The sequence below is a fragment of the Glycine soja genome, chromosome 18 (assembly GCF_004193775.1).
Source record: "Glycine soja cultivar W05 chromosome 18, ASM419377v2, whole genome shotgun sequence".
Taxonomy (NCBI): Eukaryota; Viridiplantae; Streptophyta; class Magnoliopsida; order Fabales; family Fabaceae; genus Glycine; species Glycine soja.
In genome coordinates, this window is record NC_041019.1 from 42,560,633 (window position 1) to 42,588,597 (window position 27,965).

A 27,965-nucleotide genomic window follows, 5' to 3' on the forward strand; every position below is an offset into this window, starting at 1 on the left:
TATGTATTGTTCGATTAGGTGTTGTATGCCTGTGTTGAAATTTTTTATTTATTGTTAAGATGGACGAAGATCAGTGGATGTATGAAAGTATAATGTCTGAAGAAGTGGATATGGATTATCAAAATGAAGAAGAATGTGGTGTGAATGAACCACATGTTGATTGTTCGGATGCGTTCAATACTTCTCAGGTAATAATGTTCATGATTGTGAGTGATTTAATAAAATGAATATGTTGTAGGAAACTGAAATTATGTGGATTGGTTTGTAGGTGTTTGACAGCCAAGAGGATGTTTTGCGGTGGGCTCGATCCGTTGCTCATGAAAATGGATTTGTGGCGGTAATTATAAGGTCTGACACAAACACTGGTAGTAGAGGAAGAACTTCAGTTGTAGGAAGAAAGAATTTGTTAGAAGAGATACTGGGACTAGGAAATGTGGGTGTCCCTTCAAGCTTCGTGGCAAGCCAGTGGTTGGAGGACAAGGCTGGATGGTGAAGTTGATGTGTAGGATTCATAATCATGAATTGGCCAAGTCATTAGTTGGACATCCATATGTCGGGCAATTGACTAAAGCTAAAAAGACACTTATTGTTGATATGAGGAAGTCAATGGTCAAACCAAGAAACATTCTGCTAACTCTAAAGGAGCACAATGGCAATAGTTGTATGACCATCAAACAAATATACAATGCAAGAAGTGTATATCGTTCTTCCATAAGAGGAAGTGATACCGAAATGCAACATTTAATGAAGCTTCTTGAACGGGATCAGTATATTCATTGGCACAGATTAAAGGATGAAGATGTGGTTTGTGATATCTTTTGGTGTCACCCTAATCCAGTGAAGTTAGTCAACGCATGTAATTTGGTGTTTTTGATAGATAGTACCTACAAAACAAATAGGTACAGACTCCCACTGCTCGATTTTGTTGGGGTGACACCAACTGGGATGACATTCTCTACCAGTTTTGCATATCTGGAGGGTGAACGTCTTAATAATGTGCTTTGGGCTTTAGAATGCTTCCGAGGTATTTTTAAGATGTGATTCCCTCCCTGGAGTTATTGTGACTGACAGAGACCAAGCATTGATGAATGCAGTGAAAACTGTATTTCCTAAGTGTACAAATTTGTTGTGCAACTTTCACATAAACAAGAATGTGAAGGTCAAATGTAAATCGTTAATTGGTCAAAGAAATGCTTGGGAGAAGTTCATGGATTCCTGAGGAACTCTTGTTGATTGTCCTTCGGAGCAGCAGTTTCTGAAGAAGTTTGAAATGGTTTGTTCACCTTGGCCAATGTTTGTTGACTATGTCAAGGATACATGGATAATCCCACACAAGGAAAAATTTGTTACCGTGTGGACGAATAAGGTGATGCACTTAGGTAACACAACAACAAACAAGTATGAAATTGTTCAATTATTTCTATTAAAGTTGATGAATTGATGGAACTTTATTGTTGTATATGTTTATTGTTATTTGTGTATATGAAATGTAGGGTTAAATATGCTCACTGTGCTTTAAAAAGAGTGTTACATAAAAGCCTTGGAGACTTATGCAATGTCTGGGATGCCATGAACAACATGATGACGCTACAACACATGGAAATTAGAGCATCATTTGAAATAAGTACACATGTCGTAGGACATGTCTTCAAAAAAACCTTATACAAGAGGCTTCTTGCAATGGTTTCAAGGTATGCTTTAAATCAGATTGCTGCTGAATTTGAGTGTGTTCACTATGTTGGCAAGAATCCTTCCAGTTGTGGTTGTGTGATGAGAACCACACACGATCTTCCTTATGCTTGTGAGCTATCCAAATATGTTGTTGGTTGCATCCCACTGGATTCAATCCATATGTTCTGGAGGAGACTCAGTTTTTCAGACCAAGGGTTATCTGAGTCCGAAGTGAGCATCAAGGAAGAAATGGAAACAATATCCAAAAGATTTGAAGAACTTGATGTTTGTGGTAAGTTTACTCTGAAGACTAAACTTCGAGAAATTGCATACCCTGATCAAAATTTGATGTGTCCTCCTCCAACAAAGGTTAACACAAAAGGTGAACCGAAGAAACCGATGAACAGAAACCCAAGGTCAACAAAGCACGATCCATCTTACTGGGAGTATGTAGATGCTTTTGATTTTATGCAAAATAGCAATTCATCAGTGAGGCATAGTGCATCATCTTCTGAGCAGCCTAATCCAAGAACGATCATGCCTATGTTGGATCAATTTTAGCCATTTATCCACGAATTCATTCATAACATTGTTGATGTCAAAGCTGATGGAAACTGTGGATATCGGTCGGTTGCCGGTTTATTAGGTATGGGTGAAGACTCATGGTCGTTGGTCTGCACCCATCTGCTTAAAGAACTTGGGAAATTCTCATATGAGTATATGAAGCTCTTTGGTGGCAAGGAGAGATTTGAGGAATTAAGGATGTCACTACTTGTTGATGGGTTAACCAAGGTATGTAATTTATGTTTTTGATTTTTAAGACTTAAATTTAAAATTAAGTTTGACATGTATATTTATTTCATTCAGGTGACTAGGGATAAATGGATGGATATAACCGACATGATATATGTCATTGCATCAAGGTATAATGTAATCCTTGTCTCAACAACAAAGCATGACGTTTTTTCCTCTTAGAAGTCAGTCGCCACCAGATTCTTCAGTGCATCGCATAATTTGTATCGATCACGTGTATGGCAATCATTTTGTTTAGGTACATTCTAGATATAAAGTGTTTTTTTATTTATGCAATGAGTTGTGTACGATTGAGTTAATGTTTTTTTTGCATGTACAACAGGTTTATTTAAAAGACCGTTGTCCTTTACCGCCTGTAGCATTGTTATGGTTTAACAATTGTCATCCTCAGACGAAGCAGTGGTCAACTCCATATATTAGTAGAATGCAACATTACAAAAGCTTCATGATGTTCAAAAGAGACTATGTTGACATAAATGATGATTGAACATGTACCTTTTAATCACTGATGATTTTGAATTTGAATCTCACATTAGAGTTATATATGTGTCTTTGTAAATTTGTTACGTTAACAAAAAAATTATTACTTAATTCTTGCATTAAGAAAAAAAGTAATTGGTGCAACTAAAATAAAGTACGCATGTATGATAAATCGTTGTTTAAGTTGACAATACATTGTGAAATGCATGTGTGTTAACATAAAGCGTGACAGGACAGTGTAAGGCTTGACTACACATTCATGTCTGATGCAAGATAAAGCGTGTCACGTCATTGGTGTAGTCGACAACACAGACAGAAACCATGTGCACGCGTATGTATTTATTTTAAAAAATTGAAGCTATGATATTGAAACTCATCTAGATATATGACACAGCCGAACACTGTAAAAAATCACACATTCTATCCTAACCCAACTCTTAGAACAAAGTATGGCATTCTTAGGAGAAACAAGCAGTCAGACAATTGTGAACTCGACATTAGGTTTTATTTTTCCAAATGGATCCATTGTTCACAACGACAGTGGTGTTTATTTTGAAACTTCCACTCTAGTACCCATTCGAGTACCTAACGGTAGTGATTTTCAAACGTTAAAAACCAGAATACACAATACCCTTTAGCTAACCGACAAGTATATACATCGTATGATAATCTCAAATGTGTAAAGAAATTATGGCTGATCCGTGACACCCCTGACAATCCTGAGGCATTGTTCGATGACCTTATGTGTCGATGTGGCTGGTGAGACTACCCCTAGGTTGAGATGACACTCCAACCTCTCGGTGATCACATGGCAAACCTCCTGTGAAATAGAAAACAAACAAATTAGACAAATTAGTATTAAAAAATTGACGTAAATCCTATTTCATACATCAAACCAAATAGTAACACTTACCATTGCATGTCTGGGCTTGTCCACATCAGACGTGGCAGGTGTCGATGTTGCTGCTGGCTCCGGGACCTGAGGGATATGTGGCTCTGGCACCAGAGGGATATGAGGAATATGTCTGGGCTGCGTAGCAGGTGCATCTTGTGGAGGATCTGATGTATGTGTCGCGGTTATGAATGGATGCGAAATGACGAAGAACCAATCAATGTAGTCACCCGTACATTGACCTGGCACAACACACATCTCACCTGTTGGCACAAAATGGTCTAAGTAGTGCATCCACCTATCGTCTATCTCATCAAATGACACCCATGAATCGACAGGCAAAGCAGGAATACTCTAGACATATCCAAACTAGCACATGACCCTCTCTGGTCTGTATCTGACAGCAACGGGCCCCCAACGGAGCTGACCGAAAAAACATGAAATCAAATCAAACTCCCGGACCCATCGGTGCTCCCCATATGGAATATAACTGACATCGGGAATCCTCATTCAATCCAGGTGTTGCCTGTACGTCTCTGTGGATATGCTCTTCACTATCTTCTTCGTAACAATCGACTGGCATGCACGTGGTGAAGCCTCGTTGTATTTCGGATCAGCGTTGCACTCCACAACTAACAGAAAGTGCTCGTATATCCAACACTACAGAGGTTACATGAAAATCATACAAAATTCAAATAAACATCTAAAATACCTTAATTAAAACATTGTTGTAATTAACTTATCAAAAACATGTTAATTACCTGTAACAAGGTGATGTAACCAGCAACCTATCTGCTGGTGCTGATGCAAGCATCATTCAGGTGATTGTACACATGCACCAGGGTAGCAGCTCCCCATGCATACCTCCCAGACTGGCTGAGATCGCGCAAAGCATCCAAGAACACAACATGAACATGGGTTGTACTCTTGTTAGAAAAAAGAGTGCAACCCAGAAGATGAAGAAGATACGCACGAGCTACAGCTGTCCAATGTCCAGCTTGACATCCACGCTGATACATATCTTGTAGCCAAGATAGGCGTATGTATGGTCCATAACAATGTCCTGTCTTGGCCCTGGCTGCCTCTGGTGAAATCAGTAGTAAGTCGACCAACATCAGCACCGTCTCGTTCATGTGCAGAGGCTGGAAGCTATGAAACTTGCCAATGATGGGCAGATGAAGAAGAGATGCCATGTCGTCCAGCGTGATGGTAACCTCCCCCACAGGAAGATGGAAACTACTTGTCTCCCGGTGCCACCTCTCCACAAACGAGGATATAAGTCCCTGATCGCTAGTGTCTACTGAACACGCGATCAAAGGACTTAGTCCTGTCCCAGCAACTAGCCCTTTAATGTCAAGGACAGGCCTGCCTAATTTCTGCACCTTCCTCCCGTGGGAGGACAACTTAAACTCAGGACGTTCCTGAATTAAAGTATAAAGGAACAAACAATTCATTAACATAATATTTTAAAGGAACACAAATTTCATTTCAATAATAACACATACTTAACAAATAACTTTAATTAAAAATTATAAATACCTCTCCCGTCCATACGCTGGCTGCAACATGCTCAGCATACTCGGTAAGCATGGATGGGTCGATCAGTCCACCAGGAAATCCCTCAAGCTCATTTGCAGCAGCCTCTGCATCGGTGCCTGCACCAATGTCTACACCAGTGTCCTGTACGTGAGCATCTACCATCGGCTCATCGGCAGATACTGCAGGCTCAGTCGCAGGTACGACAGGCGAGTCCGAAGGTACCATTGGCTCATCATCAGTAACAGTGACCAATACTCGATGCCTGTGTGCCGATACAGTAGGCCTTCGCCGCTGGGGAGCACCATCAGAATCATCACGATCCCCTTTGCCCAGACCTCTGTTAACAACCCTACCTAAGGCAAGACCTAAGCCTCTAGTCCTAACCATGATCTACAAATGTCTACCACAAATTCCATCACTAAACAACACAAATTCATCACAGTATTAACTTGTTCAAACAAAACAAAATTGAAGATGGAATTAGTTCTTCATGGGAAGGCACTCAAGAATATAACAGGTTCAAGTTGAAGGTGGAAATTCTGATAGCTTCTAAAGTTCTTCAATGGAAGGCACTAAAGAATATGATGTAGACAAAGGATCAAGCTGAATGTTTTGATGATGCCAAAGTTTCACATACGTCTCAAAGCTTTATTCAAGACAAAGAAATTAAAAATATTCAGGATGGATGACCAAGATAGTCTTTAGAGTCTTAGAAAGGGTATATTAAATAGGAAGGGAATTCCAATTGAAGTACCAAAAGGTTTGGCCAAGAAATTTAAGTTAAAAAGTCTTTTTCAACAAATTTACTCTCTGGTAAACGATTACCAGAGGATGTAATCGATTACCAGTGGCCAAAATTGATTTACAACAGTTATTAAAATTTGAATTCAAAATTTGCACTGTGTAATCGATTACACATATATGGTAATCGATTACCAGCAGTTATTGAACGTTTTAATTCAAATTTTAAAGCTTGTAATCGATTACACAAATAATGTAATCGATTACCAGAGCACATTTTTTTCAGAAAATATTCTCAACAGTCACATCTTTTCATGTGGTTCTTGAATGGCTATCAAAGGCCTATATATATGTGACTTGAGACAAGAATTTGCTAAGAGTTTTTCAGAACAAAAAGGTCTTATCCTCTTAAAAAGCAAAATCATTTTACAAATTCCTTGGCCAAAACACTTGTCATTCAATAAGGAATTATTTGAGTGCTCAAATTATTCAATCTATCTCTTTCAAGAGAGATTTCTTCTTTTCTTCTTCTTTATTCTGAAAAGGGATTAAGAGACAAAGGGTCTCTTGTTGTGAAAGAATTCTAAACACAAAGGAAGGATTGTCCTTGTGTGTTTAGAACTTGTAAAAGGAATTTACAAGATAGTGGAACTCTCAAGCGGGTTGCTTGAGGACTGGACGTAGGCACAAGGGTGTGGCCGAACCAGTATAAATCTGAGTTTGCACTTTCTCTTCCCTTAAACTCCTTTATTTATTATTGTTTTATATTCATATTCAAATTGTTCTATTTGAATCATTATTTAAGAAATTCATTATTAAGGGAATTTATAAATTGAATAGAAAGATAACTAGAATTTTTAATTGGGGAAATAATTTGTAATATCTTAATTCAACCCCCCCCTTCTTAAGATATCTGAGGCCACTTGTCTAACAAGTGGTATCAGAGCTTCATTCTTGTATAAAGTTTAGAAGCTTCAAGAATTATGGCCTCATCAAACTACTTGTTTCCCGAGGGAAATTCTATAAATAGACCTCCTATCTTTAATGGAGTGGGTTACCACTACTGGAAAACCCGCATGTAAATCTTTATAGAGGCAATAGATTTAAATATTTGGGAAGCCATAGAACAAGGACCTTATGTTCCCTCTATAATGGCCGGAAGTGCAACAATAGAAAAACCTAGAGCAGATTGGATTGAGGAAGAAAGAAGATTAGTACAATATAATTTAAAGGCCAAAAATATTATTACATCTGCCTTAGGAATAGATGAATACTTTAGGGTTTCAAATTGTAAAAGTGCTAAGGATAAGTGGGATACACTACAAGTAACACATGAAGGCACAACAGATGTTAAAAGATCTAGGATAAACACTTTAACTCGTGAATATGAACTTTTTAGGATGAATGTAAATGAAAGTATACAAGATATGCAAAAGAGGTTCACACACATAGTTAATCATCTTGCATCTCTAGGAAAAACTTTTCAAAATGAAGATCTAGTAAATAAAGTCTTAAGATGTCTTAATAGAGAATGGCAACCAAAGGTAACAGCCATCACAGAATCTCAAGACTTATCTAGTATGTCTCTTGCTACATTATTTGGAAAATTGCAGGAGCATGAAATGGAATTTCTAAGATTAAATCAGCATGAAGAAACTGATAAGAAGAAGAAGGGAATCGCTCTTAAAGTTTCATTTGCAATCCAAGAAGATAGTGATAAAGAAGATTCTATTGACTTGGATAATGATGAAGATATTAGTCTGTTTGTAAAAAGATTCAACAAGTTCCTGAGAGTCAGAGGAAATCAAAAGCGACCCAATTTTAAACCTAAAAGAAGGACAAAAACTTCATCCTCTACTTTAAAATGCTTTGAGTGCAATCAACCTGGACATCTGAGGGTTGACTGTCCCATCTTCAAGAAAAAGATGGAGAAGTCTGAAAAGAAAAATATAAATGAAAAGAAATTGAAGAAAGCATACATTACATGGGATGAAAACGATATGGAATCTTCTGAAGATTCAGAAAATGAAGAAATAAACCTCTGCCTTATGGCAAAAAGTTATGAAAGTGATGAAGAGGTAACATCTTCAAACAATTTATCTATTTCTTTTGATGAATTGCAAGATGCATTTGCGAATCTACATAAAGAGTCAATTAAACTTGCAAAGATAGTTTCATCTTCAAAGAAAACAATTTCAAATTTAGAAAATGAAATTTCAAAATTAAACAAAGAATTAGATCATCTTAGAAATGAAGTCTCAATTTCTAAACCAAATGAAAAATTTCATATTTCTACTATTTTTGACAAGAGAATGTCAGATTCTTGTAGTTGTTGTGAAAAGTATGAAAAAGAAATCAAAGAGTTGAAAAACTCACTTGCAAAATTCTCTTATAGTAAAAATAATTTAGATGTCATATTAGGAAAACAAAGACATGTCTCCAATAAGGCTGGATTAGGATATAAATCTGAAAAACAACAAAAATTTCATAAAAACTTCTCTACTTCCACACAAAAATATAATTCTAGTTCTATCACATGTTTTTACTGTGGAAGAAAAGGGCATGGCACATCTACATGCTATTTTAGAAGAAACTGTAACAATATTAAAATGATTTGGGTCCCAAAAGGATCCTTTATTCATACTAACACACAAGGACCCAATAAAGTTTGGGTACCTAAGTTACAACCTTGATTTTGTAGGAACCCTTGAGGAAAAAGTGGTACATAGATAGCGGATGCTCAAAACATATGACGGGAGACAAATCAAAATTCACACATATCTCTCCCAAGAAAAGCGGACATGTAACTTATGGTGACAACAACAAAGGTAGAATTCTTGGAGTTGGAAAAATAGGTACAAATGCTTCAACCTCCATTGAAAATGTTCTACTTGTTGATGGTCTTAAACATAGTCTGCTTAGTGTGAGTCAATTATGTGACAAAGGCTATCTGGTATCATTTGATTCTCAAAAGTGTGTCATTGAACATAAACATGATACGAATATAAAGCATATAGGGTTTAGAGTCAACAATGTTTACATGATAAACTTAAGTCAAAAACTAGATAATAATCAATTTTTTCTTAGTAAAGATGATGATCCATGGTTGTGGCATAAACGGATTGCACATATAAACATGGAACACTTAAATAGATTAATATCAAAAGATTTAGTTGTTGGTTTGCCAAAACTAAGATTTGAAAAAGATAGGCTATGTGATGCATGCCAAAAAGGAAAACAAACTAGAGTTTCTTTCAAATCTAAAAACATTGTTTCAACTACTCAACCCTTACAATTACTTCATATGGATTTGTTTGGTCCTTCCAGAATCATGAGTTTTGGAGGAAGTTACTATGCTCTTGTTATAGTTGATGATTATTCTAGATACACATGGACTCTTTTTATCACTCATAAGAATGATGCATTTCAAGCATTTAGAAAACTTGCAAAAATCATTCAAAATAAGAAAAATCTAAAGATTATATCTATTAGGAGTGATCATGGGGGTGAGTTTGAAAATAAAGAATTTGAATTATTTTGTGATAAGCATGGGATTGAGCATAACTTTTCTGCACCAAGAACCCCTCAACAAAATGGTGTTGTTGAAAGGAAAAATAGATCTTTGGAAGAGATTGCTAGAACTTTATTAAATGATACTCCTCTTCCAAAATACTTTTGGGCTGAAGCCGTTAACACTGCATGCTACATTTTAAATAGGGCTTTAATAAGACCCATTTTAAAGAAAACTCCATATGAATTGTTCAATGGCAGAAAACCAAACATCTCACATCTTCATATCTTTGGTTGTAAATGTTTTGTATTGAATAATGGAAAAGATAACTTAGGAAAATTTGATGCTAAGTCAGATGAAGGTATTTTCCTTGGATATTCTCTGCATAGTAAAACTTATAGAATATATAATAAAAGAACAATGACAATTGAAGAGTCTATACATGTTTCCTTTGATGAGTCTAATGCCATTCTTCCAAGGAAGGATTTTTTTAGATGATATTTCAGATTCCTTAGAAGATACACATATTCATGGAAATGACTCTAAAGAAAAAGATGAAGGAAGCAATGAAGATTCTCAAGATAATGAAGTTAGAGCAAATAATGAACTTCCTAGAGAATGGAAAGCCTCAACAGATCATCCCCTCGACAACATTATTGGTGATATATCAAAAGGGGTAACAACTAGACATTCTCTTAAAGATTTATGCAATAATATGGCTTTTGTATCTATGATTGAACCTAAAAATATAAAAGAAGCCATAGTAGATGATAACTGGATAATTGCCATGCAAGAAGAACTGAATCAATTTGAAAGAAATAATGTGTGGAAACTAGTAGAAAAACCTGAAAATTATCCTGTCATAGGAACAAAATGGGTTTTTAGAAATAAATTAGATGAACATGGCATAATTATTAGAAATAAGGCTAGGTTAGTAGTAAAAGGGTATAATCAAGAAGAGGGAATAGACTATGAAGAAACATATGCTCCAGTTGCAAGATTAGAAGCCATTAGAATGCTCTTAGCATATGCATCCATAATGAATTTTAAGATCTATCAAATGGATGTTAAAAGTGCTTTTTCTAAATGGTTTAATTCAAGAAGAAGTATATGTTGAACAACCCCCAGGCTTTGAAATCCCGAATAAACCAAATCATGTTTATAAATTGCAAAAGGCTCTTTATGGTTTGAAACAAGCCCCTAGGGCGTGGTATGAACGTTTAAGTAATTTTCTCCTAGAAAAAGAATTTTCTAGAGGAAAAGTGGATACCACATTGTTCATAAAGAGAAAGCATAATGATATTTTGTTGGTTCAAATATATGTTGATGATATAATTTTTGGATCTACTAATGATTCATTGTGCAAGGAGTTTTCCCTTGATATGCAAAGTGAATTTGAAATGTCAATGATGGGAGAACTAAAGTACTTCCTGGGATTACAAATCAAGCAAACTCAAGAAGGTATATTCATCAATCAATCCAAGTACTGCAAGGAATTGATCAAAAGATTTGGGATGGAAAGTGCAAAACACATGGCTACACCGATGAGCACTAGCTGCTACTTAGATAAAGATGAATCTGGTCAATCTATAGACATGAAACAGTATCGAGGTATGATCAGATCTCTTCTCTATTTATCTGCTAGTAGACCTGATATTATGTTTAGTGTATGTATGTGTGCTAGGTTTCAATCCAACCCCAAACAATCACATTTGAGTGCAGTTAAGAGAATCATGAGATATCTATTAGGTACAATAAATTTAGGATTATGGTATCCTAAGAACTCAACATGTAACTTAATAGGATATTTTGATTCTGACTTTGCCGGATCTAAAACTGATAGAAAAAGCACAAGTGGAACTTGTCAATTCATTGGATCCGCTCTTGTATCATGGCATAGTAAGAAACAAAACAGTGTTGCTTTATCCACTGCTGAAGCGGAATATATCTCTGTCGTCAGTTGTTGTGCACAAATTTTATGGATGAAGCAACAATTATCTGATTATGGTATCCTTCTTGATCGAATACCTATTAGATGTGATAACACTAGTGCCATAAATCTATCCAAAAACCCTGTACAACATTCTAGAACGAAACATATAGAAATTAGGCACCATTTTCTAAGAGACCATGTTCTAAAGGGAGATTGTTTGCTAGAGTTTGTGGATACAAAGAATCAGCTCGCTGATATCTTTACAAAACCTCTCCCAAAGGATATATTCTTTTCAATAAGAAGAGAATTAGGACTTTTAGACCTTAGTGATTTTGATAGGTAAAGTTTTATGATTGATTGATTAATTTACTCTTATGATTGATTGTTTATATGTTACTTTGATTGATTTTGTTTAAATTCTTGTTATTATGATAGAATTTATGTATTCCTGTGTGTTTTATAGTTGAATGATTGATTTAAGTGCTTAGTAGTGATGATTAATCATATTAGATGTATTTAGCATAGACATAGATATTTTTTTTAAGAAACTAGCCTAGGTTATGTTCTGGTAACCGATTACCATTCACTGTAATCGATTACACAAGAATAAGCAGCCTGTAATCGATTACAACATCCTGTAATCGATTACCAGAAGGCTCATTACTCCTGTAATCGATTACCAAGCCTTGTAATTGATTACAACTCATCCTCGTCTATAAAAACTCACGAAATCAGAATTACTGCGCAGCCACGGCCTTCCCTCACGCCTCATCCATACCTAAAACTTCAAATCTTCGTATCTCACTCAATTCTTCACCAAATCACGTCTCGTAAAGCCCAATCTTCCTTTTTTTCACTCCTCTTTCACTTCCACCGATTAAAATCCACTAAAACTTCATCAAATGGTAGAGCCATCGAAGAAGAGAAAGGGATCATCCTCCACCGCCTCTGCTACTGCCCATCGCCGCCACGGACCATCTGAAGCATCCACAGCACCTATTCATCCATCTTTATCATCTCCAAGATCATCCACATTATTTTCTTCCGATAATCAGCGTCTACGGCACCTCTCTCAATTTTCTTCTAGGATCATACTAGACCCTAAGTACCTAGACGTAGAGTTCTTTAATGATGAAACGTTTGATTGCTATCAAGTGTTTCAAAATTCTGGCCTTGTTGATTTTATGTCATTAAAACTGCCACATTATCCTGAACTTGTAAAGGTCTTCTACTGCAATTTGAAAATTCAGGATGGCATTATTTCCTCTGAGGTGCATGGTATTCCTATGATCATTGATCAGCCCTTATTCTTTTATTTAACTCATTTACCCAGTCAAGGTGCACCTTTTGAGGGTACCATTGTTGATGACTGGAAATTTGATTATTCTAGTCATGATGCTCGCCGTATGGTCTGTAATGACCAGGCTGAAATGACCGGTAGATTACTGGCCGGATCATTAACTTTTGATAATCGCATCATGCACTATATCATTGTTAGAATTTTGCTTCCCCGGTCTTCAAATTTAGCACAAGCCTCTGAGGAGGATTTGATTCTGATGTGGGCTTTTCTCACCGGTCGTCAGATAGACTGGGCCCATTTGGTTCGGTACCGACTGCATAAGGCATTACGGGCCAATGCACCTCTACCTTATCCACACTTGATAACTTTATTTCTGCGTCATGTTCAAATTCTGCTTGATGATGAGCCATTTGTTCAAGTCAAGCGTTCCTTTGCAATTGGTGCTAGTGCTGTGACTTCCTTTGGTTACCGTAAGGATCGGAATGGTCAATGGCTGAAGAAAGACGCACTCCCTCCTCAAGATGAGCGTACTCCTTCACCTCCTCCTCAGCGTGAAGATTCAGCACTCCTGAATGAAGTCCTTACCGAATTACGAGGTCTTCGTTCTTATGTTGGTGAACGTTTCGACTCATTGGATACACGCTTTGCCGGCATGGATATTCGCCTCACACAAGTTGAAAAAGATGTCTCCTTCATCCGTACTTGCTTTGATCCACCACCACCGCCTCCATCATTCTCTTAGATTAATTGTTATTATTATTATGACTAAATCTTATTAGAAATTAAGTATTATTAGTACTTTGTTTTATCGTCGTGTATTTGGCTTTTTGTTGCTCTAGTTATAGTACTCTTGCACTACTATTATTAGTACTTTGGTTGGTTATGACAATGTATGGATTTATTTTGGTTTAATGTTTGGCTGTGTTTGGATTTTGATTGTGTTGCTTAGTTCTTTTTGATGTTGCCAAAGGGGGAGAGAACTTGAGAGAACTTGGGTTAGAAATCAATTATCAAGTAAAGTTAGGCATACATGCCAAAAGATAGGGGGAGTAAGGGTTGTGTGAACGTACTATCATCTTGTATATAGCTTGACTTGATTTCAGGGATTGTCATCATCAAAAAGGGGGAGATTGTAGACAAAGGATCAAGCTGAATGTTTTGATGATGCCAAAGTTTCACATACGTCTCAAAGCTTTATTCAAGACAAAGAAATTAAAAATATTCAAGATGGATGATCAAGACAGTCTTTAGAGTCTTAGAAAGGGTATATTAAATAGGAAGGGAATTCCAATTGAAGTAGCAAAAGGTTTGGCCAAGAAATTTAAGTTAAAAAGTTTTTTTCAACAAATTTACTCTCTGGTAATCGATTACCAGAGGATGTAATCGATTACCAGTGGCCAAAATTGATTTACAATAGCTATTAAAATTTGAATTCAAAATTTGCACTGTGTAATCGATTACACATATATGGTAATCGATTACCAGCAGTTATTGAACGTTTTAATTCAAATTTTAAAGCTTGTAATCGATTACACAAATAATGTAATCGATTACCAGAGCACATTTTTTTCATAAAATATTCTCAACAGTCACATCTTTTTATGTGGTTCTTGAATGGCTATCAAAGGCCTATATATATGTGACTTGAGACACGAATTTGCTAAGAGTTTTTCAGAACAAAAAGGTCTTATCCTCTTAAAAAGAAAAATCATTTTACAAATTCCTTGGCCAAAACACTTGTGATTCAATAAGGAATTATTTGAGTGCTCAAATTGTTCAATCTATCTCTTTCAAGAGAGATTTCTTCTTTTCTTCTTCTTTATTATGAAAAGGGATTAAGAGATAGAGGGTCTCTTGTTGTGAAAGAATTCTAAACACAAAGGAAGGATTGTCCTTGTGTGTTTAGAACTTGTAAAAGGAATTTACAAGATAGTGGAACTCTCAAGCGGGTTGCTTGAGGACTGGACGTAGGCACAAGGGTGTGGCCGAACCAGTATAAATCTGAGTTTGCACTTTCTCTTCCCTTAAACTCCTTTATTTATTATTGTTTTATATTCATATTCAAATTGTTCTATTTGAATCATTATTTAAGAAATTCATTATTAAGGGAATTTATAACTTGAATAGAAAGATAAATAGAATTTTTAATTGGGGAAATAATTTGTAATATCTTAATTCAACTCCCCCCCCCCCCCCTTCTTAAGGTATCTGAGGCCACTTGTCTAACATATGAGAAGCAAGTTGTCAAAGTTCTAAAGTTCTTAATTGGAAGGCCTTGTACGCATAGGTGGAAGTGCCTTTTTTATCTACTTATACACTTTCTCTAGTCTGTCCTAGAAACCTTAAGTTTTCATTACTTGGCATGCTGTGCAGCATTGCTGCTAATTAAGCACCACCATCACTACCTTATAAGGGGGGGGGGGATATAAAATTATTTGGGTGTAGGTGTTAGTCCTAGGAATGTCCTAGTTTAAAACCTCAAACAACAATTTTTGGGTATCTACAATCACAATTGTGGATACATTTGCTACATTTGTCTGCAATACCAACAATTGCAACAAAATCTAAAACACCAACCATAGTTTAAAACCTTGCTTTTTATTGCCAAAACTTTGCACCATTGTTCTTAGTTTCAAAGGAATTCATATAAACCATTGTTAAGGAGTGGCATCCAATTAGTTCCTTTTAGTCTACCTAATTGATCAATGAAATGGAATTATGAACACATATCACTAGTTAGACTAAACCATCAAAGGAGATATTTTTTTTTCTTCTGGAAATTCAGTTTGAACATTTGATGGGAGATGATTTTGGGAGGAGGGTTCTGAACACATATCACTAGTTCCACTAGTTGCACCAACCGATACACCCAAGACTAGTTATAAGGTTTTGAATTCTAATTGGGTGAGATTGAAGGCTGAAAATGAGAATCCCTCTAAGTAGCCTTCTTTGACTTATTTCAACAATAGAAGAAATGATAAATTGATTATGAGGAAAAAAACTACACAAAACTGAGTATTTTCATTGTAAAATCGAAGAGAATGGGTATATACAATGTAAAACACATGTAAAATCGAAGAGAATGTCTTTCACAATAAATAGGTCTAACATAAGTTCCTTAAGAGAGGACATACGTTCCAATCATTATTTAACCAGATTGTAGGCATGTTATTCATGCATGGGAAATGAAGTACCACAGTGAAAAGAATGTACAACATATGAAAATGCTCAAATATCAAAGATGTGCAGTAAAATAGAAGGCAATGGGTTCACTCAAAGCTTAGGGAAATAACATTATATTAAAGATGAAAAGGACTCCACTACAAATAGAATGAGGGACTTAATCCCTTGCAACTTCAAGTAAAGATGAAACAATATTTGGAGAAGAAAAAAACATAGAAAAGGCGCCACATGGAATATTGTATCAATTACAAACAAAACAACTAAAACAAGCCTCAAAACCAAACCAAATAGCATTTTCCAAATTCAACTGTACTCTACTTTAGCCTAAAATCCTCAAAACTAACCCTAAACACTAATAAAACCATTTTTCATAAATTATACATTTTTTAAAATTAAAATAAACATTTACGGTTCAAGTTGATCCCTAATAAGCTTGTGGATCAAGTTGATCCGCAACTATCTTACGGATCAAGTTGATCCGCTAGCTTCTCATGGATCAAGTTGATTCGCAACCTTCTAACGGATCAAGTTGATCCGCAAAGAAGCTAATGGATCAACTTTAGGTTGCAGATCAAGTTGATCCGTGAAGAAATCTGATTTAAAATAAGTGGAAATTTGGGGAGAATATATGCTTTTCTGGATTGTTGCAATATTGGATTTGTGTCCACCATTACAAAATGGATGTGTTTGAAATTTGGTGCATGCATATGATGTATACACGGCATATTTATTAAATAGTGGATTTGTTTGAAATACTACTAATCATAATGCTTTTGAAAAAATATGGAATTGGTGAAATCAAAAAAGGATTTTAATTCCACTACTTTGTAGTGTATTGGTCTTTCAACAAATTGAAGAATCTCTAAGGCCACAATAACCAACTTTTCATGCGGCAAGATAAGAAAAAAATTAAAGACAACATCAATCCATATATGAAATGGAAATAGGAAGAGCAAAATGATACTACAAAGCTAACTATTAATTTCTAGTGTATTAGACAACCTCTCCTCTCATGATGCTTCCCACTTTTGTGTTTATTCAAGACACAAGTAGGATACTATACTTATATCTTAATTTCTAATTCATCACTCAAACAAATTTAGAAGCAATTAGTTAATTTTATTTGGAAACTATCGAAGTTACATTGATCTGAATAAAACTAAACCTAAATCATCTAAGTCTTAAGTTCAAATTTTGTAGACAAAAACATATAATTGAGAGAAAAAAATCTTATTATCAACAATTAGTCAAAAAATTTAGTAGAAATTGATTATTGATAAATCTGTTAAATATTTTATAACATCATCAAAAAAATAGTTTATTAAAATTGACAAAGCATAACATTCCAAGCCTTAAAATACTTCGTTCTGCATGTTACGGATCAAGTTGATCCGTAAGTTCAACACCTACTGTGGATCATCTATTCCTATTGTGGATCAACTACGTCTCTACTATGGATGACCTAAATCCTTAAGCAGACCAACTACATACCCACAAATTGCACTACGCAAGCAAAAATGGAAGCATAATGACACAAGAAAAGGGACATTAGGCTTACCTTGATGAAGAACAGAAGAACGGAAGCTCGCGGAAGAACGGAAGAAGAAGAGGCACTCGTAGGAGGGACGAAGAGGCAGCTCGCGGAAGAAGAACAGCCACCTCATGGATGAAGGAGGGAGGCTCGCAAAAGAAGAAGAAGCAACTCGCGGAAGACCCAGGCATAACTCGCGGAAGAGGAAGAGGCAGTTTGCGGGAAAGCGCGGAAGAAGGAGAGGAAGAAGGAAAATGGCGGAATAAGAAAAGACTGGTGCACAAATTTTTTTAAAAAATTCAAAGGGGATATTTTTGACTTTTCACATTAAATGTTGGGTGCACCAACAATAACATTAGGTGCACCTAGCATCAGCCAAACAAAAATTGCAAATCACAGTGTAAATTCGGGCCCCCCAACCCAAATTTACAGTGTGAGTAATATTTATGTATGTTTGTGTAAATATTGAGGGAGTTATATGTTTTGGTAAAAAAAAAATTGTTGTATGTTACGGAAAATATTTCTATCATTTTCCTATTTTTTTTTTTTCAGGCAATCTTTGTCATGGCCAAAACTGGGTGTGCAGAACTGATTGATTTTAGCCCAATATGTACAACAGATGTGCAACTTCCTGCTGGTGGGACATTTGTAATAGCTCATTCTTTGGCTGAGTCTCAAAGGGTTGTCACTGCCGCTAAAAATTATAACAACAGGGTTTTTGAATGTCATTTAGCATCAGTACGTGTTTTTCATCTTAAGATTGTATATCTTTCCATTTCTAGTTCTACTCTAGTCATTTGGCAAAGTATTAATGGAAATTAATCATATGGCCTTATATAATGAAAAAAAAGGAGAAAATTCCAACTATCCTTCATTAGTTTGTTCACATATTTATAAAATAATATTAATTCAATTGATTATACACAAAACTCTTGCTATTCATGTTTGACAAGTGTTAATTGTTAAACATGATTCTTAATTTATGATACTCTTTTAACCTGTAATGTAAGAGTACAATTTTAACTTAATGGATAGGTAGACAGGTAGAGTCCAATCAGATTAAGTTCTTTTGTAGCTCGAAATCTGAAGCTTTTCATTAGCTATATATTTTATTAATTTAGAAGACCAAAAGTGAATTCCGTTCATTTTAGATGCTTTTGGTCCTTTAATGTTGGAGGCGAAAGGGCAATTATTGTGGGCGCACACTACTCTTTAGTTTTTTTGGTAGACCTGCACAATTCTATCTTTTGATGTCATTTAAGCATTTTAAATTGTAATGTGTTACTGTAAAATTTTCCAGATTGTTCTTGGTATACAGCTTGGAATGAAACCAAGGGAGGCAATTGTAAACATTAAAACAATCTCTGATGTTGAAGGGTTATGCTTATCGTTTGCAAGTATTCATAAATCTTCTGATCCTGTCCTTGCTATCAAGGTAATTTACCTTGTATTATCCCATTATTGTTTTATCATTTTAAATTTCTAAATCTTGTCCTTGTGAATACATGAAGAGTGCTACTTATGAAGTTACAGAATTTTGTGTTTTATTCAGATTCATGATATTGTATTCTTTCTGTATTTAAATAAAATGTCTCATTTTTCTACAAGAATTTTTGAAGGAAGAACCATGCACAGCTGAAGAAATTGAGAAAATTACTGATGAAAAACTCACGTCAATTTTTAGCAATAATACTATTTATTTGAATGCCATAAAAGCTTCTGAGCATTACAAGTTACATCAGGTATTTTTACATTCTCCAGTAACTTAGCTACTTTAACCTTAGTTATATAATTAAGTAGCCATATTAAGTTATACAATAACAAAAAAGCCTTATCCATTGGGCACGGTTAAAACCAAAGTTTCATAGCCATATATTAAGACATAATTATATTAAATTTTCTTTGCTGAAGTGCTATATCTCTAAACATTATTAGATTTATAATATTGATGAGGTCAAGTTTTTTCTAGATTCTATAACTGTCTATAAGTCACTCACGGGTGACCTACTCATTCCATTTGAAAAATATCCAATTTTTTCTGTGGCTTTTCTATAATATCACATGATGAAAGTTGTATAATTTCTTGTTGGTTCTAAACCGGCTATCATGTAATTTTTATGTGATAATTTAATTTTGAAAATTATTTTTAGAGAGCTACTCGTGTGTATTCTGAAGCCGAGAGAGTACTTGCTTTCAAGGATATTGTATCCACAAATTAAACAAAGGTGGGTTTTTGGATTTATATCTATACAATTTTATGAAATTCTTATGCAAGACATTCCTGAAATTGACTTTTATTTTTGTCATCTATAATAAAAGTGTGTATGACTTCAAATCCACCAATCCAAAAGATAAATTCAATCATCGCAGGATATACTTTAGTATAACCCAAACCAATGCCTATTGTCCATGTAGTAAGTAACTTGGTTTTCTTTTAATTTGAAGTCTCATGAATGAAAAAAAAAAATCATTAGGACATATACTTTAACGAAAATGACATGGACACGAAAATGGGATGGATCGTCTTGAAGAATTCAGGATTTAGGAATTGATTTTAGTTTTTTTAGGAGAAGAATATTAATGTCATACTTAAGAAATAGTTGAGAATGTGAGTAATAAGTCATAGGTTGATTGCCAACGACAATTCTAACAAAAAAGAGAAAACTCAAATTTCATTCAAATTCAGCATGTCTAAAAGGTATAAAGTTTTCTCTATTTATAGGCTTGAATTTCCTCTAAACATCCTAGTCGAATTAATTCCCACTAAAAATTAAATTCACCCTTATATTAAATTTTCACTAGAAATAAAACCTCACTAACAACTACAATGGTTTAGGAAGCAAAATAAACATTAAAATTGACCCTAGGCATGGCAATCGGGTGGGACAAGAACAAATTCTAAATTTTTTTAAGGGTTTCCTAGATTAACGATTATAAAAAACCAACAGGATTTTAAAACCTACGATTCTCACAAATAATAGATAAACAATGCGTACCTTTCTCCATAGTAAGACTTCTCTCTAGTGTACTTTGATTTCTTGGAAAATGAGAGAAACAAGATTTCACTCCCTTGACTATTCTTTCTGTCTCTCTACGTTTCTGATGACCAAAGATTAGAGAGAGCATTTTTCTGTCAGGAAGGGGACCTTGTTTCACGTTAGTGGATATTAACCCTTTTTATAACCACTGCTCTCATCAAGTAACAATTAACTCTAGAAACTTCTCTTATTTAACCCAACTATTATTGCCCATGGACGTCAGAATGTACTGACTGCTGCCATTGGGCAACCAGAACACCTCGGTCGTGTGCGTGCTGTTGGAGTCAGTGTGAAATCAAGCAATACTTTGGACCGGCTCCAAGGACCTCCCACACGTCTTCCTCCATGGCTCCCAAAGACCTAGAGTAGCTGACTCAACAAATTAGGGACCAGCTGGAGAAGTTGATCACAGAAAAAGTGACTTGACAGCTAATGTTATCCTTCAGCCAGATGCAGTCCCAGTTTCAGTCACAAATGCAATCACAAGGACTTGCACTGCCTCCTAAGCCTGAGGTTGGTCCTTCAACTGCTCATGTCAGCACAAAGGATAGTTGTGTTGATCCCTCAGGGAACGGTCCAGACATGGGTGACTCAGACAAATACGGGTTGTACATCAAAGAAAATCCTCCCCGCCTGGTTGCCCTAGGAAGAGTTTATGAGGGATCCACAACCGTTCACAACATCCCTTTGTTGCATGATGAAGTGAAGGTCGGTGTTGAGGAGGTTAAAGATACAGATGCTCCCATTCCTGTACCTACTGAAGAGGTTAAGTTAACGGGATAGACACTTAACACCTTCCTTGCTTAGCCGACACATCTTGTCAAGCGTTTATCAGAACAAATATTTCAATGTCATTAAATGCTTTTTTTCAATTAAATTGTTCACATTAATTAAATTATGTTAATTAACTATGTTGGATAAATAGGGAGCTATGAGACCAGCAAAACCTGCAGATAGGCCAAATCATGAGGTTGATGATCCCCTATGTCTGATGACATTGACCATCCCACAACTTTTTCTGAAGCAATTGCAGGTTATGTGGGATACTACCATGTTCGGGGTGTTTAATGAAGACTTTCCCTTGTACATAAAGTATGAAGATTTGTCTAAAATAGCACACGGTGGTCAATGTCTCGGCATCTCTGTTATACAGTTGTGGATTCCGTAAGTCAATTTACGTTCTTGTTAATTACCTAAGTTATTGTTATAAATTCATACATAATTTACTTTGTTTTAACAACAATAGGCATATGACTGAGTTAAGTATGCGAGCGGGGAATTCCGATGTGTATGGATTCCTCGAGCCACAGTCCATCCAAAGATCTGGGCAATCACAATTTGAATAAGAAAGTTACATGAAGAACTGGATGCAGAATTCAAAACGGGATGTCTACCTAGGAGCCTACCTGAATGGGTAAGTTAAACTGAACAAATGAATTTACATAATGTATAATACTAGAATAACCTATATTGGTCTCCACTGTAGTGCACATTGGCAAATGGTCATCATTTTGCCTAAGGAAAATCTTGTCGTCTAGTTTTATTCATTGCATAATAGGCCAAACAACTATTTGAAAGGAATAATTAACAGGTCATTGTTGTTTTTCAATACATTTGCATTAGCATTAGTCAGGAACATCAATATTTTAATTGTACAATAAGCATCCATGTTTGTATTCAACAGTGCTTTGAAAGGACTTGACGATACTCCACAACCTAAATCCAAGGCTGGTGCTAGGTGGATTGTTGTTAAAGTAAGTGATTTAAACAATGCTTCTACGTACTTATATTTTATGTATGTGTAGACTAATTTGTAGTTAACGTTCAATATGTAAATTTCATCATGTATTTATAGACAAAAAGGAAGCACTGATTGTAAGTATTACGTGATGCACTGGATGTCAACAATAATCATAGGAACTTTCAAGAATAATTGGGAAGAGGTAATTGTTTAATTCAAACAAATTTGATTTTGTTATGTTTGCTATTATATTATTAACTTATGTTTTATTTTATCATGCAGTATTTCAATGATGCTAGACCACTGGAACCAAAGAGATTGAAGGAGCTTTGCATCTAGTGGGCAAAGTATTATTTGAAAGTTAGAAATGAAACTTATGATGCTTAGGCAATTTTATAATTTTAGTTTAGGCAATTTTGTAATTTTAGTTATTGCTTTACATTTTTTACAATTGATGTCTCCTTTTAACATTAAATATTCTTTTAATTCTTAGTTATTAATAAAGTTATCATGAAATTTTTCTGCTAAAAACTGTTTCAAAACAGAATAAAAGTTATAAATGTTGGGCTGTGTGGTCAGATTTAAAATTTGCAGGTTAATTTTTGGGTTTATTGAAAAAACAAACACCGTATTAAAAAAATTCCTAAAACAACATCGATTTTTTAAAAATCTGATGTTAAGGTATAATAACAACATCGGTTTTTTGAAAAACCGATGTTAACATCGGTTTTTATAGAAAACCGATGTTAACATTTGTAACTTAACATCGGTTTTTTTAAAAAACCAATGTTAACATATTAACGTTTGGAAGTTAACATCGGTTTTCTAAAAAAACCAATGTTAACGTTTACATCGGTTTTCATCAAAAACTGATGTTAACTGCCAACGTTGGTATGAACATATATACCTTTTTTTTCTGTAATTCTTATTATATAACATCGGTTATTTCAATAACCGATGTTGTTATTTTACGTTAACATCGATTTTAAAAAATCGATGTTAACGATAATACTTTCAACGTCGATACTTTCAACATCGGTTAATAACCGATGTTGAAAGTCCTAAATAACTGATGTTAAAACCTTATTTTCTAGTTGTGTCCTTTAAATCTCCATTAAGAAAAACAGTTTTCACATCCATCTAATATACCTCCAAGTCATAATGGGCTACTAATGTCATGATAATCCTGAAAGAATCCTTTTCGTGAGATCGGTGAAAACGTCTCTTTATAATCAATGTCATCTTTCTGAGTAAATCCCTTAGCAACAAGTTTAGCCTTGTAACGTCCAAGGTTGCCATGAGAGTCACATTTAGTCTGGAAGACCCACTTACAACCAACTCTCTTACAACCCTTTGGTAATTCTACAAGGTCCCAAACACCATTATGTTCCATGGAATTTATCTCCTCTTTCATGACATTTAACCACTTTTCAGAATTATCACAGCTTACAGCTTATGAACACAAAATTGGATCATTACCATTAATGCTTAAGTCTATTTCTGTTTCATTTAAGTATACCATATAATCATTTTAAATAGCTCGTCTCCTTTCTATTTGAGACCTCCTTAATGCTACTTCTTGTGGTTCATCCATAATAGGTTCATTATGTATCATGGGCTCATTATTGTGTTGCTCCTCTTCATTATTTTTTTTTTGGAATAACAACTAAATGAGCAATAACCTTACTGCTAGAGGCACAAGCTAAAAGGACCTGCACTGTATCTTCTTTATTTTCCATATCTCATGGAACTGTACTCCCACTGATTTCACTATTTTCAATGCACCTTGCATTTCCAGTTTTGACAATTCTCATACTAGGATTAAGACGATAAAACATATACCCCTTTGACTTTTCTGGATAACCAATGAAATATCCACTAATTGTTCTTGCATCCAATTTTCTTTCTTGCGGATTATAAATCCTTATTTCTGTATGGCAACCCCAAACATGCAGGTGTCTTATACTAGGTGTCATATTCGTCCACAGTTCAAAAGGCGTCTTTGGAACTACCTTACTAGGAACCCTATTCAACAAATACATGATAGTTTTCAAGGCATACATCCACAAAGATACAAGTAAAGTTGAATTGATTAACATACTCCTAACCATATCCATTAAAGTTCTATTACACCTTTCTGATACATTATTTTGTTGTGGTGTACCAGGCATTGTGTATTGTGCACAAATTCCACATTTCTGAAGAAGTTTAGCAAATGAACCTGGGTGTTGCCCAGTTTCATCGTATCTTCCGTAATACTCACCACCTCTATTAGATCTAATAAATTTCACCTTTCTGTCTAATTGTCTTTCTACTTCATTCAAGTAAATTTCTAAGGCATCCACTACCTAAGATTTCTCATGTAGTAAGTAGACATAACCGTAATGTGAATAGTCATAAATAAAGGTGATACAATATTAATCCTTTCCGAAAGAATTCACATCAAATGGTCCACAAATATCAGTATGCACAATTTCAAGAAGCTGAGTGCTTCTTGTAGCTCTTTTCTTTGTATGTTTTGTTTGTTTTCCCTTAATACAATCCACACAAATATTTAGATCCGTAAAATCTAGATCAGGAAGAATTTCATTCTTTAGTTAATTTTTCCATCCTTTCTCTAGAAATGTGGCCTAAACGTTTATGCCACAAGAAAGCAGATCGTTCATTCACTAAACTACGTTTAGTGCCAACATTGTGATGCAGAGTTAAAATGGTTTCAACATACAAATCATCTAATTTCAATTTATATAAACCATCACAAAGAACACCAGTACCAATGAGATGATTATGCTTAAATAAACTGAAACATCCATTACCAAAATTAAAAGAGTATCCAGTAACATCAAGTTTAGATAATGAAACTAAATTTCTAGATAAACTAGGAACATAAAAAGTTTTCAGTAACTCTAAATGATGTCTAGTGTCGAGTTTTAAATGATAAGTCCTGACTGTTTCCACTAGAGCTTTCACTCTATTCCCCATGAAGACGAGCTTTTCATTTGAGCTTATGGTTTGGATTGTAAGGAATCCCTTTCTTTTTGAACCAAGACTTATGCTTTGGGAAATCCTTCTGGAAGTATCCAAATTTCCCACAAAATTGGCAATTATTGCCCTTTGATACCTTCTTCTGGATTAGCAAAGAGTCGTCATTGATCTTTAATGATCTTTTGCCTTTATCATGCTTCTTCATAAATTTCTTTTTAGCTCCTTGATTTCCTTGGTGGCTTATATAATGAACTATGTGACTTCCTTGATTCTTAAGCCCCATTTCTTTCTGAACTAACATACTGCGCAATTCATAGACATTCCATTTATCTTTCATGGTATTATAGCTCATTTGGAACAGGCCATACTCAAACGATAATGAGTTCAAAATAAACTGAACAAGGCAGTTCTCATTCATAGTCATTCCCAAGGTCTTAAGTCTTGTTGCAATGACATGTTCATGTATAGTACGTGAACCATCAAACTTCATAGTAGTCAATGTACTCATTAATGTCCTAGCAAGAGACTTATCAGCTGTTTGAGAGCATTCTAACACTAACTTCATAAACTCTTTAGCATTATCGGTCTTAGGGAGAGCTATCTTAATATTGTCTGTAATAGTCATTTTCACGAACATTAGGTTGAGTCTGCTAGATATTTTCTCAAGCTTCATAATGGACTTTCTCTTCACAATAAGATTCACATAAGTGTTTTGAGACATAAAACACATGTCATACATATGATTCATTCAGATAACGGTCAACGTATATTGATGCTCTCCTTTGGGTAATACACCAACACACAACATACAAACATGATGATGCTAATAAAATTCTTAACATTATTTGGCAATTAAATATGCATCAATTAGTAGTACCTATTTCCTTTGGGTATATAAGTAAAACTAATGATACACACAAATCACCTACGATTATATTCATTAATTATAAGAACAACTAATTAACCTTTGGGCGGTCCATAAATGCCTTATAACAATGAATTTCAATGTACCCATAAATCAATAATCATATATAATTTAGCATCCATTATTCTATGAGTAATTGAAATAATCATTAATTTGGAATTAAATAACCTTATAGATTTGGCCACTTTGGTGACTAACAAATCTATCATACAGTTAATTCTAACCAAATATATGGCCTGCACATACTTATTGCTATTAACATTCATAGCCATTTTATTAATTTCATTCCAAGCCATAAAATAATATTCACATTTATTTGCATTTTGCATTCAATCACGTTCCAGCAAAAACATATTTACCGCTACCAACAATTTCAAAGCATTCACGTTAATTTAATTCCAGGACATAAACTTTAAATCCTTTAATGACATTCAATAATAATAAAAAAAAGCACGTGGGACTGAGAATAACAAAAGTTGATTGCAAATAGAAATTCCAAAGAATTCCTTTAAAGAAAACAAAGTACATGGTAGACTTTCTACCCACTTTCTTTCTTTGTGCATACGTGCAAAAGGTTTCGGAAAGACAATTTCAACAATCATAAAATTTCATACTTGCAGTAGCAGAAAAAGAATCCCTAAATTTCATAATTAGGGTTCATCATAATTGAAAAAAAATAAATCATTATTGGAGAATCAGAAATTTCATAACACATGCTCTAATACCACATGTAAATTTTTTTAAGGGTTTCCTAGATTAACGATTATAGGAAACCAACATGATCTTGAAACCTATGATTCTCACAAATAATAGATAAACAATGCGTACCTTTCTCCATAGGGAGACTTCTCTTCGGTGTACTTTGATTCCTTGGAAAATGAGAGAAACAAGATTTCACTGTCTTGACTATTCTTTCTGTCTCTCTACGTTTCTAATGGCCAAAGATTAAAGAGGACACTATTTTGTCAGGAATGGGACCTTGTTTTACGTTAGTGGGTATTAACCCCTCTTATAACCACTACTCCCATCAAGCAGCAGTTACCTCTAGAAACTTCTCCTATTTAATCCAATTACAATTTAGTCCTTAATTATTAATTATTTATTTATTAGTCCCTACATAAGTCACATGTCTTTCACATGAGACATTAATTCTAACACAAACATGTGGTTTCTTGTCCATGTCCCTATCCCTGCCTCCCAAAACCCATCTCCATCTCTATCCCCATCCCTAAGGGGTATGGTTTTTGGTTTCTCATCCCCGTCCCCAATGGGTATCGAGTATACCCGTTACTTACTCATACCTGCACTATAAATTAAATTTAAGAAGAAAAAAATAAATCATGGCCTGATAATTATTATTTTATAAAATAATGTTACCATATATATATATATATATATATATATATATTCAAGAAAAAAGGCTTTATCACTATACCATATGCATATTTGATCCCAAACTTCTAGTCCTATCACCAAATGAACGTCAAAATCAATCAAGGCCTGATAATTATTGTAATAAAAATCCCATAGTGACATGAGTATGCACTTTAGTTACAAAGGAAAATAATGACAAAAGGCTAATTAAGAAATATATGTTACATAAAATATGGATAACTTAGTTATTACACATATCAGGTACGGGGACGGGTATGAATACAAGCGGGTATGTACATACCCATCCC

The 27,965-nt window shown here is 34.8% G+C and overlaps 1 pseudogene; it reads left to right on the top strand.

The window, feature by feature from the left end:
* Positions 1 to 19,813, top strand: part of LOC114397265 — a 68,851-nt pseudogene extending 49,038 nt beyond the window's left edge.
* The last annotated feature ends 8,152 nt before the right edge of the window (positions 19,814 to 27,965 follow it).